Source organism: Anomalospiza imberbis, chromosome 2 (assembly GCF_031753505.1).
Source record: "Anomalospiza imberbis isolate Cuckoo-Finch-1a 21T00152 chromosome 2, ASM3175350v1, whole genome shotgun sequence".
NCBI lineage: Eukaryota > Metazoa > Chordata > Aves > Passeriformes > Viduidae > Anomalospiza > Anomalospiza imberbis.
Window position 1 is genome coordinate 99,076,685 of NC_089682.1, and position 12,063 is coordinate 99,088,747.

Genomic DNA, 12,063 nt, shown 5'->3' on the forward strand with positions numbered 1-12,063 from the left:
GCAGAGGACTGAACAGACTGAGAACTGCCCTGCAATGAAGGACCTGGGGGTGCTGGTTGATGAGAGGCTGGACATGAAATGTCCAGCAATGTGCACTTGCAGCTCAGAAAGCCAAACACTACACTGTTGAAACGAAGAGATAATGTGCTTTTTGGTGAAACTAGAGGCTCTCTTTCAGCATTTATCAAAATTAGATTGCTGTGTGGAGATGGAGCATACTGGTGCATACCTATGCAGAGTTAATCCCCATTGAATTTGGAGATGTTGTCAGGACCATTACATTGGACTTGGTCACAGGCATTCCCATTTCCATCCTCATATTTTGAGAAACAGACCCTATCTCGTGGCTTTCAGCATCTTTAATTGACACCTGTGGGGGTGACTCAAAGCTCAATGAAGCTGATGAAAAGAATGTAATAACTTTATCCATCTCTGTATCAAACCTTTGAAGCTGATATTTGTTCATATTCATGGCTCTTTTTCAAGGTGGGAGACAGCTGTGATCATGTGTTTAAAGGCAGCGACAGATTTGAATTTACTAGAGAGAGAATTTATTGGAAAGAAATAGAAGTAAAAACTAGAAAGTCCTGAATTCACTCCAAAAGTGGACAGCTCTCATAGTTTTTAAAAGAGATTTTGAAAAGCCGTAGATATCTATTTTTAATGGTCTGTTTTTAAAGGATAATTTTGAAAAGGAATGAGCTATTTCTGTAGCCAGAAATGCCCACAGGTGCATGATTTAGAATGGTTCAGAAGTAGTCAAAGGGCCTCCCAACTTTGTAAAGGGGATATGAATCCCACATTCCAAGGAATCCCCATCACCAGGATTTTGGCTCTTCTAAAGTAGGACTCACTAATCTCCTTGATAAAGTTGTTCAGCTTTATAAAACTAATGAATTGTTTTCTGAACCAGAGGCTTCAATGCTGGTTTTCCATAACCCACCTGAGTTCTGTAAATGGTTTGTAGAGTCAATTTCTCCCATGTGTTATGGCTCAGTTAACTTTTAATTATTTTTTTGAGCAAAACAAACCATCCTGCAACCAATGATCAAACTCTTTGCAATATTTTCATAAATATTTTCATGTTGCTCTTACTGATCCAAGAAGTCAGATAGAGAATAAGCTGTAATTTTTAGTTGTTTTGTGGAGGATTCTAAGCAAAGAAACTCAAGTTTTTAATAAGCTCCCTTTACAAGAGCATTTATACCTAGTGAAACACTGCTAATAACATTTGGGCTTCAATCCTGCAATGACCTGGCTATTTGCCAAGTCCTGAAGACATGAAACAGGACTTGTATGCAAGAAAATCTGTTTTTTCCAATTATATCTGCAGCTCTAATGAAAGATAAGGCTTCACATTACAAACTTTTCTTTGTTTAACTCTAGGCTTTTAAAGTAGTCTCCTTGGGTTTAATTACAGCATGTAAATTTGAGCACACATACTGCTCTTTACAGGATCAGGGCCTCAGCACTTATCCAGGCAGGTCAGGTATTAAGAATTGGAATTCCTTAGCACAGCTCTGAAAACGTGTTGATGTATTCTCTTGTATTTTCATATGCAGGTATGCAACATTTTGTAAGAACAGGAAGTATCCTCCTTAGATGTGTAATGGGTACCAGGAAAATTAGGCCCAGGCTGACACAGGTGGATTAAAGGTGCCAGAGTGCCAGTCTGAGCCCCACCCACAGCGGGTGGGTGTTGCTTTTTCAGACCCATCCTCTGCTCTTCCAGTTTTCCTTCAGAAACACTGGCAGTCCTTAGACTCAGCCTTAAATGTAGGCTTTCAACAGCTGGCACTTCTCCAGCTTAGCACTCTTTTTCACACAACAACTTTTATTTTTAAGTATTGATGTGCAGAGTTAGCCTCTCTGGTGCCAGCTCAATTCCTACTCAATTCCTGCTATTGTATTTAAAGCTTTGATTATAGTCAAGGACTATTGAGGGTTTCCGGTGAACCTGTAAAAATCCTCTTAATCAATCTGCTCTGGCTGTACATTGTTCACAGCTCTGATTAAATGCACTGCATGTGTACTGTTTGAGTATGTAGCTGCCAATCCATTTGTCTGTCTACAGAGTACACATGTAAGCATATTTTTACATACATACACGGGCATATGAAACACACAAAGCAAATGAAAGCACATTTATGACCTCAAGGAACATCACCTTATTGCAAAAGAAGTAACAGTGTAGCTCGTTCTGTTAAAACAGTCCAAATCACAGTGTTTGGTCATCAGAACTAACCTGATGGTTCCATTCTATTTCTGTTGAATAGTTGTCTAATAATAGGATTCATCCAAACCATTTGTCAATTGGCCCAATTCCAGTGTTCCTAGCAGTCATCGTTCTGTGTTAGGACACATTTGAATTAGTTTGCAGACAGTCAATACTTACTTTATATGATTTTAAATTGTGATAATTTCATTTTGGGCTCACTTGCAGATCTTGCAGTACAGATCAATATATTTGCCCATTATTTCTCATCAAAGCACTCTAATTCCTTTCTATCTTGGAGAGACTAAAATAAATAATTAGCAAAAGATAGTTTGGCTAGTATTATATATACTATTTTGAGGTTAGGATTGTTTCACATTGAAAAGTTCAGATGTTTTTGGCCAGGAAGAGCATGACAAAATTGAAATCAGAACTTCCAATTTCTCAGTTGCATCTCAGGTAAACACATTTCTACAAATCTTCCTCTTATACTGTGGACTTTTCTTTCACAGAAAAATAGGGAGGACATAATGTGTTTTATACTGGCACTTCTTAGAATAAAGGGCCAGAATTTAAATGCCTGGAACCCACAGAAGAATAATTTCAGCTGTATTTCTTGACTGTGGGTGTCTCTATTTTTGCCTCCATGTCTCCTTGCCTTAATATTCTATGCAAAGGAGCACAGACTCTTGCCTGGGACCTGACAAGGGAGACTGCTGGTAAAAACTGCTATTGCTTTCAGCCATATGAGGCTGATCATAACAACACACTGGTAACACTGATAACATGTTATGAAGCTCTCTGAAAATTTGATTTATGGTGTTTCTCATGATTGTTTCTAGACAGCAATTTAACAATCTGCAGAAAACCTCCAGGTTCAAAACCGCCTTTTGGTAACCAACTGAAATTCTTTTAGAGAATAAATTTTAAAATGTTTTGCTGCTATAATTTTCCTAGATGTATAAAATATATTTATAGTTGATACTAAAAGAAAAATACTATATATATTCTTATCATATTATTATGTTCAGTATATAAACCACATAAATTAAAATATATTTTGTTCATTTCACACACAATGTGCTTTGTCCAATATAGTATGATGAAGAAGACTTTAAAAAAAGAGCTTATGGAACCTTTGAGATTTTAAAGCTAGCTGTTCCTTTTCTAGTAAATGACACTGTGCACAAGGTAGATATTTACTGAGGGTTAATGGGTTGAAGATTTTAAGAGTTTTCTGGTTACTGATCCTTGCTGATAACTGGACTTTGAAGGATTTTCCCCTGAAAAAGAAGTATAGGATTGGGATTTTACTCTTACAATGTAGGTGTACAACACACAGGGTGCATCTACAGAAAATCTGTAAGCCCAACTATGTAAAGTGTTGTATTTTCAGGGCATAGTTGTGCATATGGGTGGGAAACATCATCTTCTGCTGAAGAGTTTGCAGTTCATTAGTTGTATGATCATTTTAGAGTAATACAAAGTATCTCAATTTCACATTAGGCCACTTTATTGAACCATTTTTTGGCATGATGTTAATAGCTTCCATTTTCTTAATAGCTTTTAGCAATCCAGTAGGCTCTTAGCAACAATATTTTGTCCTTCAGTTTGCAGCCTTATGGTTTTTGCTGTCATCATGTAAAAACATAAAAGATTCTTGCTCTTTTGAATGCCTGTTTTTTCCCTGCAGCTTACAGATGGGTGTGCTCAGTACATCAGGGCAACCTACCCCAATGGGCCCAGCACTCCCACAGTGCTGGGGAGAAATCAAAAATCTTGCACAATCTTCACACCACAGGTCCCTCTGTAGCCAGTGGCAGACAGTTCAGCTGTCTTGCTGCCCATTTAATAATCACAAAAATAATTCCTTGAAAGAAATTACACCACTCTGCTGGCTAGGATCACAAGCCTGACTTTGACAATGGTGCAGGTTTAGGGCCGTTAACACTTTTAAACTTCACTGGAATAACCACTGAAATATGACCCAGATCCCCTTCAGCCCTGCTTTTAAATCAAGGCTAGCATGGTGAAAATTCCACAGATATTGTTAAGACAAGGTAGTTAGTCTCTTAAAATATTCTAACTATTATTTCTGTCCTAAAATTTAGTGTAAATTCAACTATTAAATCAGAAATTTTCTGTCAAATGGTAATTTTGCTTCTTACTCTCACTCCTTTTTGAAGTCAAGGATATGTCACCCTGCAGATGTAGTGGTACACGACTACAGGAGAAAATTTTCATTGACGTTTAAGAGGTGCCAGTTATGCCAAAAAACCCCCCAGTATTGTTCCATGATCATTGATGTACTTTCAAGTTCTCTATTTAACTGTACTTTAATTAAACACCTGTTATTCATGCAGTAAATGGCTTTTGCATCTTGGCAAACTAAGATTGTTTTTAATGTGCTGTTTGAGATTTAGTTCCATAATCTTTTTCTTTTTTACACTATTACCAGAATTCATACTCTGGATTTAAAAAGTGGGATTTAGTGTATTAGAACTAAAGACTCAAAAAATGTTCAGGCTGTCATTTTGGTTAATTATTTTAGGGGGGAAACTTAGTTACACAGGAATACTGGACTTAATTTGACAGGGAAGATCTTCTAATCAGATTGTGTGTGAGTGCATTTATTTTTTATTTTCCTATATTTAAAAAGATCTTGAAGCAGAAGCAGGGTCTTAAGCATTGAACACCCTCAATTCCAGCTGTTTTAGGCATGGTAAGAATATGAAGATTTTTCAATGTTTGTTACAGTTCTTGGAATTTCCTGTATAGGCATAGCATTTTCTCAATAGACTCTTGCAATCTGTGTAGTCTCTGAGATGTATTGGTTTAATTCACTGAATAAAAATAGTTTAAACAGCTTTCCTCTCTCCCTATTAGCAATTCAGATTCAAAATCCTAAGTATCTAGATTTAACTTGGAGTTTCCAGCTTAAATGTACATTTGGCTGTCACAAAATATTTTCTTTACTTTTAGAAGAAAAGAAATGTATCTATCCAGGATCACCTCTCTCATCTAGGCCACTCTATCTTGTCATCTACTTTTCAAGTAATCATGGAGTTAATACAGCTGTAGGAAATGATCTTCAGCATAATGGTCTAGCTGCTGTTATTTTTATTGCTAAGATTAATTATTATTTTCCTCAGAATAAAAATGTGTCCTTCTTTTGATTTTGCTTTCAACTTTAAGATAATGCTGGTTGATACTGGAATTCTTTGGGTTTCTGCAGTTGGGTTTCTGTAGTTGGAGAAGAATATCTAGCAGAGCATACATTTATTTTAAAATTAAGACATTTTTCTTATTCTCCACAGTTGTAGGTGCTTTTTTTTTTTTTTTTTTTTTGTTTTTCTTTTCAATCAAAATATCAGTAGAGTGGGATTTCAGAAGTCCTTCAGTGAAGGTGCATGTTTCACTTATCTGACATTTCCAGTTGCGCTAAAAATAAAAGTAGTAATTTTAGAAAATTTTGGTTAGAAAGATCGATCTTAGTTCTTTTGCAAAGGATAATTCCTTTACAATGACTTCTCTGCTAGACATCTCATAGCTTATTCAGCTGAACTTCTGCAGAGTTCAAAATTCAGTATGTAACGTCAAAGGGCTGTGCTCATCACTGTCATTTTTGAAGACACTTGTACCCTACGGCTTACAGCATCTTGCCATAGTTTTTAAGATCTTTTTGTCTCCTTAGAGCTCACATGTTAGAGAAAAGTGAAGTATTGTCACAAGAACAATTCTTATATCTATGCAGACTAAGCCAACAGCAAGGATTAGGCTATTCTCTCTCATTGTGACAAGATGAGAGTCTGCAGAAGTGCCTGTTCACACAGACTCCCTCTCCTCAGCTGCATCCTGAAGTTCAAGGACACAATTGTCACAGAACTGGATGAAGGAAACCAGGCTAAAATGACATATGAAAATACTGGACAATCTTAATATTTTGAGGTGTTTCCTTCGAGATATTGTCAGTTGGTGGAATATTTGTATCCACAAATGGGAAATGTCACTTTGCAGTGTTCACATTGCACACTCTGTACTCAGTCTGGCCATGAGATTGGGCTGCATATGTGCAGAGTGTATGATTTTCACAACATGCCATGGATTTTTTCTGGTTCAAAATGTGTTCGAACAGTTCAAATGGTTAGAAAATTCTGTGCTTTGAAGAAGTTGGCACTGTTGCCAACTATAATAATGCATAACCTCAGAGGTATAGAGCCCTCTCTAATACCCTGAGCAAGTCCTGCCTGCCACTATAATATAAACATTACTGTTCAGAAGGGCTATGCTTGCCCTTCGGAACAGTAATGTTTATATTCATGCTTTTGTTTCTCATTTGCAAAGTTTGGAATGCTGACTGCAAATGTTTCACACTTGAACCGCAGCAAGACGTTTCTATTGCAAAGCTTGGCGCATTGGGATAGTCTGCAAACTTCTGTGCAAATGTCTAGCAGTTTCCATTTTCAGCTTTCAGTTTCAAATACAATTAAAAACAAAGTTTCTTTCAAAAATACACAGTATAGCATATTTACCTAGGAATGTGACATATCCCTGTATGCAGTCTTCAAAACAAGATGTCTGGCTAAAAAACAAGCTACAGCTTAGCTTGCTGGTTTTCCTGAAGGAATCACTGTGTTGTACAAGAGGTCACAATAGATGATTATAATAATCCCTTGTGTAGTTAAAAATCTATGAATCTAAAAATATACAAGTATAAATAATAGATACACATATGTATGTAAATTGCAAAATCTTTTCCACTGAGGAAAGGAGTGAGGCAATAATTACACATAAGAGAGATATTTGTGGTGTTGTGTAAGAGATCACTAAGTTACCATAAGCCAGGTATGTGAGGGTTGTGGCACGTGTTCTCAGCATGACAGAGTAATAAATGACTCTTGTAATCATAATACAGACCAAATGGAGAGAACAAGTCAAGAAGTCTTCAAAATAAATAGTGCTTCTTACTCATGTTAAAAGACAAATTTTGTCTGAGGGAACCACAAAGATTTTTTTTAAGTTAACCAGCATTGTGTAATGAACTTAGTGCCTGTCATGGAAATCTTTGTTTCATGTGACAACATCAGTGTGGGAAGACTACAGGATATAATACACCTGTGGAGTAATTTAGTATTGCAAATCCTGGGTTTCTGAAGAGGAAAAAATGCCACTTATTTTAATAAGAAACAGAAAACTAGTCAGAAATAGACCTTGAAATGAAGTTTCTCATACCCATTTATGGGTACTTGAGAATTTGATTCTTCAGCATTTCCACAGGAGGTGTGTTAGCAACAAAAAATTATCTTCTGCATTAATTTATTCTTCAATATTTTCATGAATGAACACATTGTAGCTAACAAAAAGACCATTATTGTAAATGCAGTTAATTTAGAATCTTTACATTATCCATGCTAGTAATGAAATATAAGTTACTGATTTCCACCCAAGTATTTCTGAAGAAGATTAAAATTCCCGAGGCACAAAGTTGTTGTTATTAATGTGTGGTGACCTTGTCTAGCAGTGGCTCTGTTTTTGTAAAGTGGAATAGATTTTCCTAATTGTGGCACACAGAGCTCTGGGGTGTGCCCCTCAACACATCTTCTGCTAACTTGATACTGTGCAGAGGCACTGGAGATTGATGAAACTGCAGCAACATCAGGAGCATCAGAATAAAATGGCTGCAGGATGCAGAGGCGATGCCTCATCCTATGAAACAAAATGTTTCTTTGCTATTCGCAGGTGTGGCTAGATTTTGAGATGCAAACCAGAGGAAGAGTCCAGCTGTAAAATCTTAATGAATCTTTTCTCTTTTTTTCCCTTTAAGTTAGAAGCTTGCCAACATCTTTAGTGTAGCTGAAATCAAGCACTAATATTACTATATCCATCTCAATTTTATTTGTGGATGCTGCATTGTTATTGCTATTACCAGAAAGGCTGTTCTATTTGAAACAAATAATTTTATACTCTAATAAAAATTATCAAAATAAGTAGCACAGGCAAAAAGAAACTCTAAAAATAATATTTTGGAAAAAAATTATGATCACAGTTGGGGGATTTCTAAAACTGAAGTCATAATTTTTTTTTCAAAAGTTCCTCGTTGGTTTATGATCCTGGACAGTGCATTAACCAGTGAGTTAGGAGGTGTGGCTCCTATGCTTGAAGGGACTTAGAAGCTTATCAAATTTAATGGGATTCTCTCAGTTAATTGTGGATTTGAGATGGTGGTGGTGCACCACCCTCCTCAGGCTGGACTATGGTCTCTGTTTTGGTTTTAGGCAGTTCTTTTAAGCAACCTGAAGCGTTCATTCATAATGCAGACAAAACCAGTTGTATTTGAATCTTACACTTGTGATCTCCACAACTTTAAATTCAATAGATAGGAAGTTTTTTTGCAAATAACTGAATCTTTCTCTCCTTCTCCCCTTCCCTCATGGAAGTAGACAGAGTTTTGCCTAAGACTGAAGACTTCTGAAAGGCTAAATTTGGGTCAAGGTGAATGGTACCCTACCAGCATCTGCCCCTATGACTTAAACATTTTCAAACAAGCATGTATAGCTCCCAGTGACTCACCAGGAGCAAGTATTGCTTGCCCACAGAGCAACCTGTCCTTGATGCATCAAATAACTCTCAAAAGAAACATCCTAGATTTTTTCACTTTGAGCCTCCAAGATTCTGCAGAACTGTAATTTTCAATTAATGGTGGGGTAGTTTTTCTAAGGGAAGTTCTCTCTGACTTTCAAGTTAACTTTTATTTTTTGCATGTATAGTCACACTTATTGAATTCTCTAAGCATCACATTTATAGATTGGCCTTCTAAAATGGCTTGCCATTTTCCAAGTCTCTCTTTCTTGGCCATTTGAATAGTCTGCTATTTTAGCTCATTTTTCTTTGTTTCATTCCAAGCTATTTTGCTTCATTAAAGGGGAAGGTTGGATTTTTCAAAAGCACCAGCACAGACCTTAATTACCATTCCTATTTCAAATAACATGTTAGATCAAAGATTGAGGTTCATCTTGTCTATCTTGCCTGTCTCCAAGTTACTCAGGAAGGTCTGTACTAATTGGACACACTCCTTTTATAGTCAATGAAGAAATATATGAGCTTCTAGACAATCTAAAGATAGGAAAAATGAATCATAAAACATTAAATGCTATCTGTCTTAAACACCTATTTTAGGCTGGAAGGACAAAGAAGTCTCTCTTCATTGGTTATAGAAGCAGCCTAGAAAACCATATAGGATAACACCAATAGGTTTTAAATGGCTTTTAGTAGGTTTTAAAAGTTAGATGAGATTAATCACACAAGGTATTTGTGATTTATTTGGAGATGTACTAAGAAAAAAAATCTGAACCAAAACCAGACATTTTCTCCTCAATATCTTTGTTTTCAGCCATTTCTCCACTTAATCTAGTTCTTCAAATCCCAAGTCTTTGGACTTATTCTGTTACATTAAGAATGTATGCAGGTCGGCTCATCATGGACAGATTTAATGAAGAGAAAATTGCCTCTGGAACTTTCTAGAGGTTTCTTATGCAGATTTTTTCTTACGATTTGGAAAGCAGACATCTGAAGAAATAAAGAAGACAAGCAATGGTCCAAATGGTGAAAAAAAAATGTCTGCACATTGTACTAAAGTTTAGAGGATAGAATTCTAAGTTATGACTTGAAGTGTAAAGAGAACTGGTTATTTTTTCTTTATGAAAGCCAGCATCTAAGTACCTAGAAATCATTAGACTTTAGATCAGATAAGTTCATTAGAGACTCCACTAATTTCCTTATTAAATGTGGTTTTTAATGCCTATCCTGAAACACACAGGTTAAAAATATTACATTTAAGTTTCAGAGTTCTTCAGTCCAATGGAGCAAAACAAAGTGATTCATGGAGGGGACTGATAAGAAGGAAGAACTTCAACTACAAGCTGTGAGTTCACCACATGAGAGAGACTGAGACTAAAGATCTGTGTGCTGCTGACTGATCACTCAATGTCTGCGAGTCACCAGCTGACCCTCCCTGGGACAAAAGCAAGCAACTATGTGGCAGAGATATTCCCCACAGGGAAAAAGAACTGTTGGGTCATCTATACAAGGTACCTGGGAGAGAAATGAGATATAAAACTCAATTCTGGTTCCCCCAGTTTTAAGAAAGAAGAATTTAGCCAATCATAAGTGCAAGCAAGTCTGTTAGTGCAATCAAGAGAATAAAGAAACAAAAAAATATGGACAAAGACTAGGAACATGAAAGCAGTAAATATTGTTCTGGGTATATCAGGAGGGCTGGTAAGAGAGACAGTGTTTTCTAAAGAAGGTGTGCCCTGAGAGTCACTCAGACTGAACTTAGTTGGAAATTAGAAGTTCACACATGAAAACAAAACACTAGCACAGCTTTTCAGCACAAATACTGGTGGGGGAAGCCTCAGTAGTTTTAAAACAGAAACTTGATCCACTTATCAAAAGGGTCATATCAAAAGTATTTGTGCTGACCCAGGAGGTGTATTCCTCCCCTACTAATTTTCTATCCTTATAAATTGAACTTACATACGTGTCACTGTTCACTCTCCTGGCATTTTAGGGATGGTTTCCATGCTTTTATTATCCACTTTAATTTTTCAAAGTCAAAAGCCTTTTCATTTGGAATACTGATCCTGTTCAATTTGGGAAATACAGATATACCTGAATTATGGAAATATTTTTGAAGTATCTTTAGCTTTATTTATTTTCTTTATAATTTCTTTGCCTTATAATTAGAGTAGTATTTTAATTCAAGAAAGCTTAACAGTTTTAAATGTAAGTTTAAAGATGCCAAGAAACCCTCTCCATCCCAGAGAAAATTCTAAACCACAGCTTATGAAAAAATCTGAAGGGTGGGATGAAGAGAGAAAACTACAGAAACCCCTTTAGCTAGGAGCTATTAAAAATCTTTATCAAAGGAGTGCATTCTTGTCGTTGAAAATTACTACATCCTGTTCTAACAGAACAAATGTTATTTTTCAAGGATTCACACGAGGTATCCAATAACATGTGTTACAAGACTGCCACCTCTAATTCGAATGAGTATAATTTTAATGGTAATTAAACTGTGATAAATTAATGTAACTTGAAGAACTGAATTAGCTCTCTAGAAAATAGCTAATTTGTCTGTATTGAAAGATTGTCATTGCAATTGCAATAACAGCTAACCCTCAAGGGGTGTTGAAGCTCTAGGGACAAACTCTGCTTTTCGATCAATATACATTTCTCAGCAAAGCCTGTTCTTTCACCAAGACAAAAATGCTGCATCACTGTATCTCTCTCTCTCTGTCTGACAAAATTTTTTAAAAACGTGAATAATATCAAATGGATGTATTAAATACTCTTTGGCAGACTACCAGCAGCTGCTTGTTGACCTTTCACCTCATATTGATTTATTCCTCAATCATTTTTCTTGGTGTTTTTCAGTTTTTCTTCATGCCTTTCAGTTAGGAGTAGGGAATCTCTGCCATTCCTGCTGAAAAGCACACTTATCATACTCAACAGTAAGGAATATATCACGTGAGATATTTCTTTCCCTTTCAGGACTTTGTTGGTTCAGTATTCTCCCATGGAATAGAAACTTTTTTCAGTTCCCCAGACACATATACTCCTTAGTTCCTCCTTCTTCTGATAGATAAGTTCCTAGGAGGATATCTTTAACCTAAAGAAACACAAAAATATATTCCCAAGATATTAAACATGCCAGAAACAGTCTTGAATAGATAGCAAGGATTTCCCTGTCTAATCACCTCGAAGGGCTCAGCATAAAAAGAAGCATCTTACCGTATTATCTAAATATCTTAATAGGATTTGTACTTCGATGGGTCTCTGGAGAGCAC

The 12,063-nt window shown here is 36.3% G+C and overlaps 1 long non-coding RNA gene across 1 annotated transcript; it reads left to right on the forward strand.

Moving 5' to 3' along the window:
- The first annotated feature begins 1,682 nt into the window (after positions 1 to 1,682).
- On the forward strand, positions 1,683 to 10,899 carry LOC137467118 (uncharacterized). The gene is made up of 2 exons (XR_010995408.1): positions 1,683 to 2,182; positions 10,053 to 10,899. It is a non-coding gene; the product is annotated as an uncharacterized lncRNA (long non-coding RNA).
- Positions 10,900 to 12,063: the final 1,164 nt, after the last annotated feature.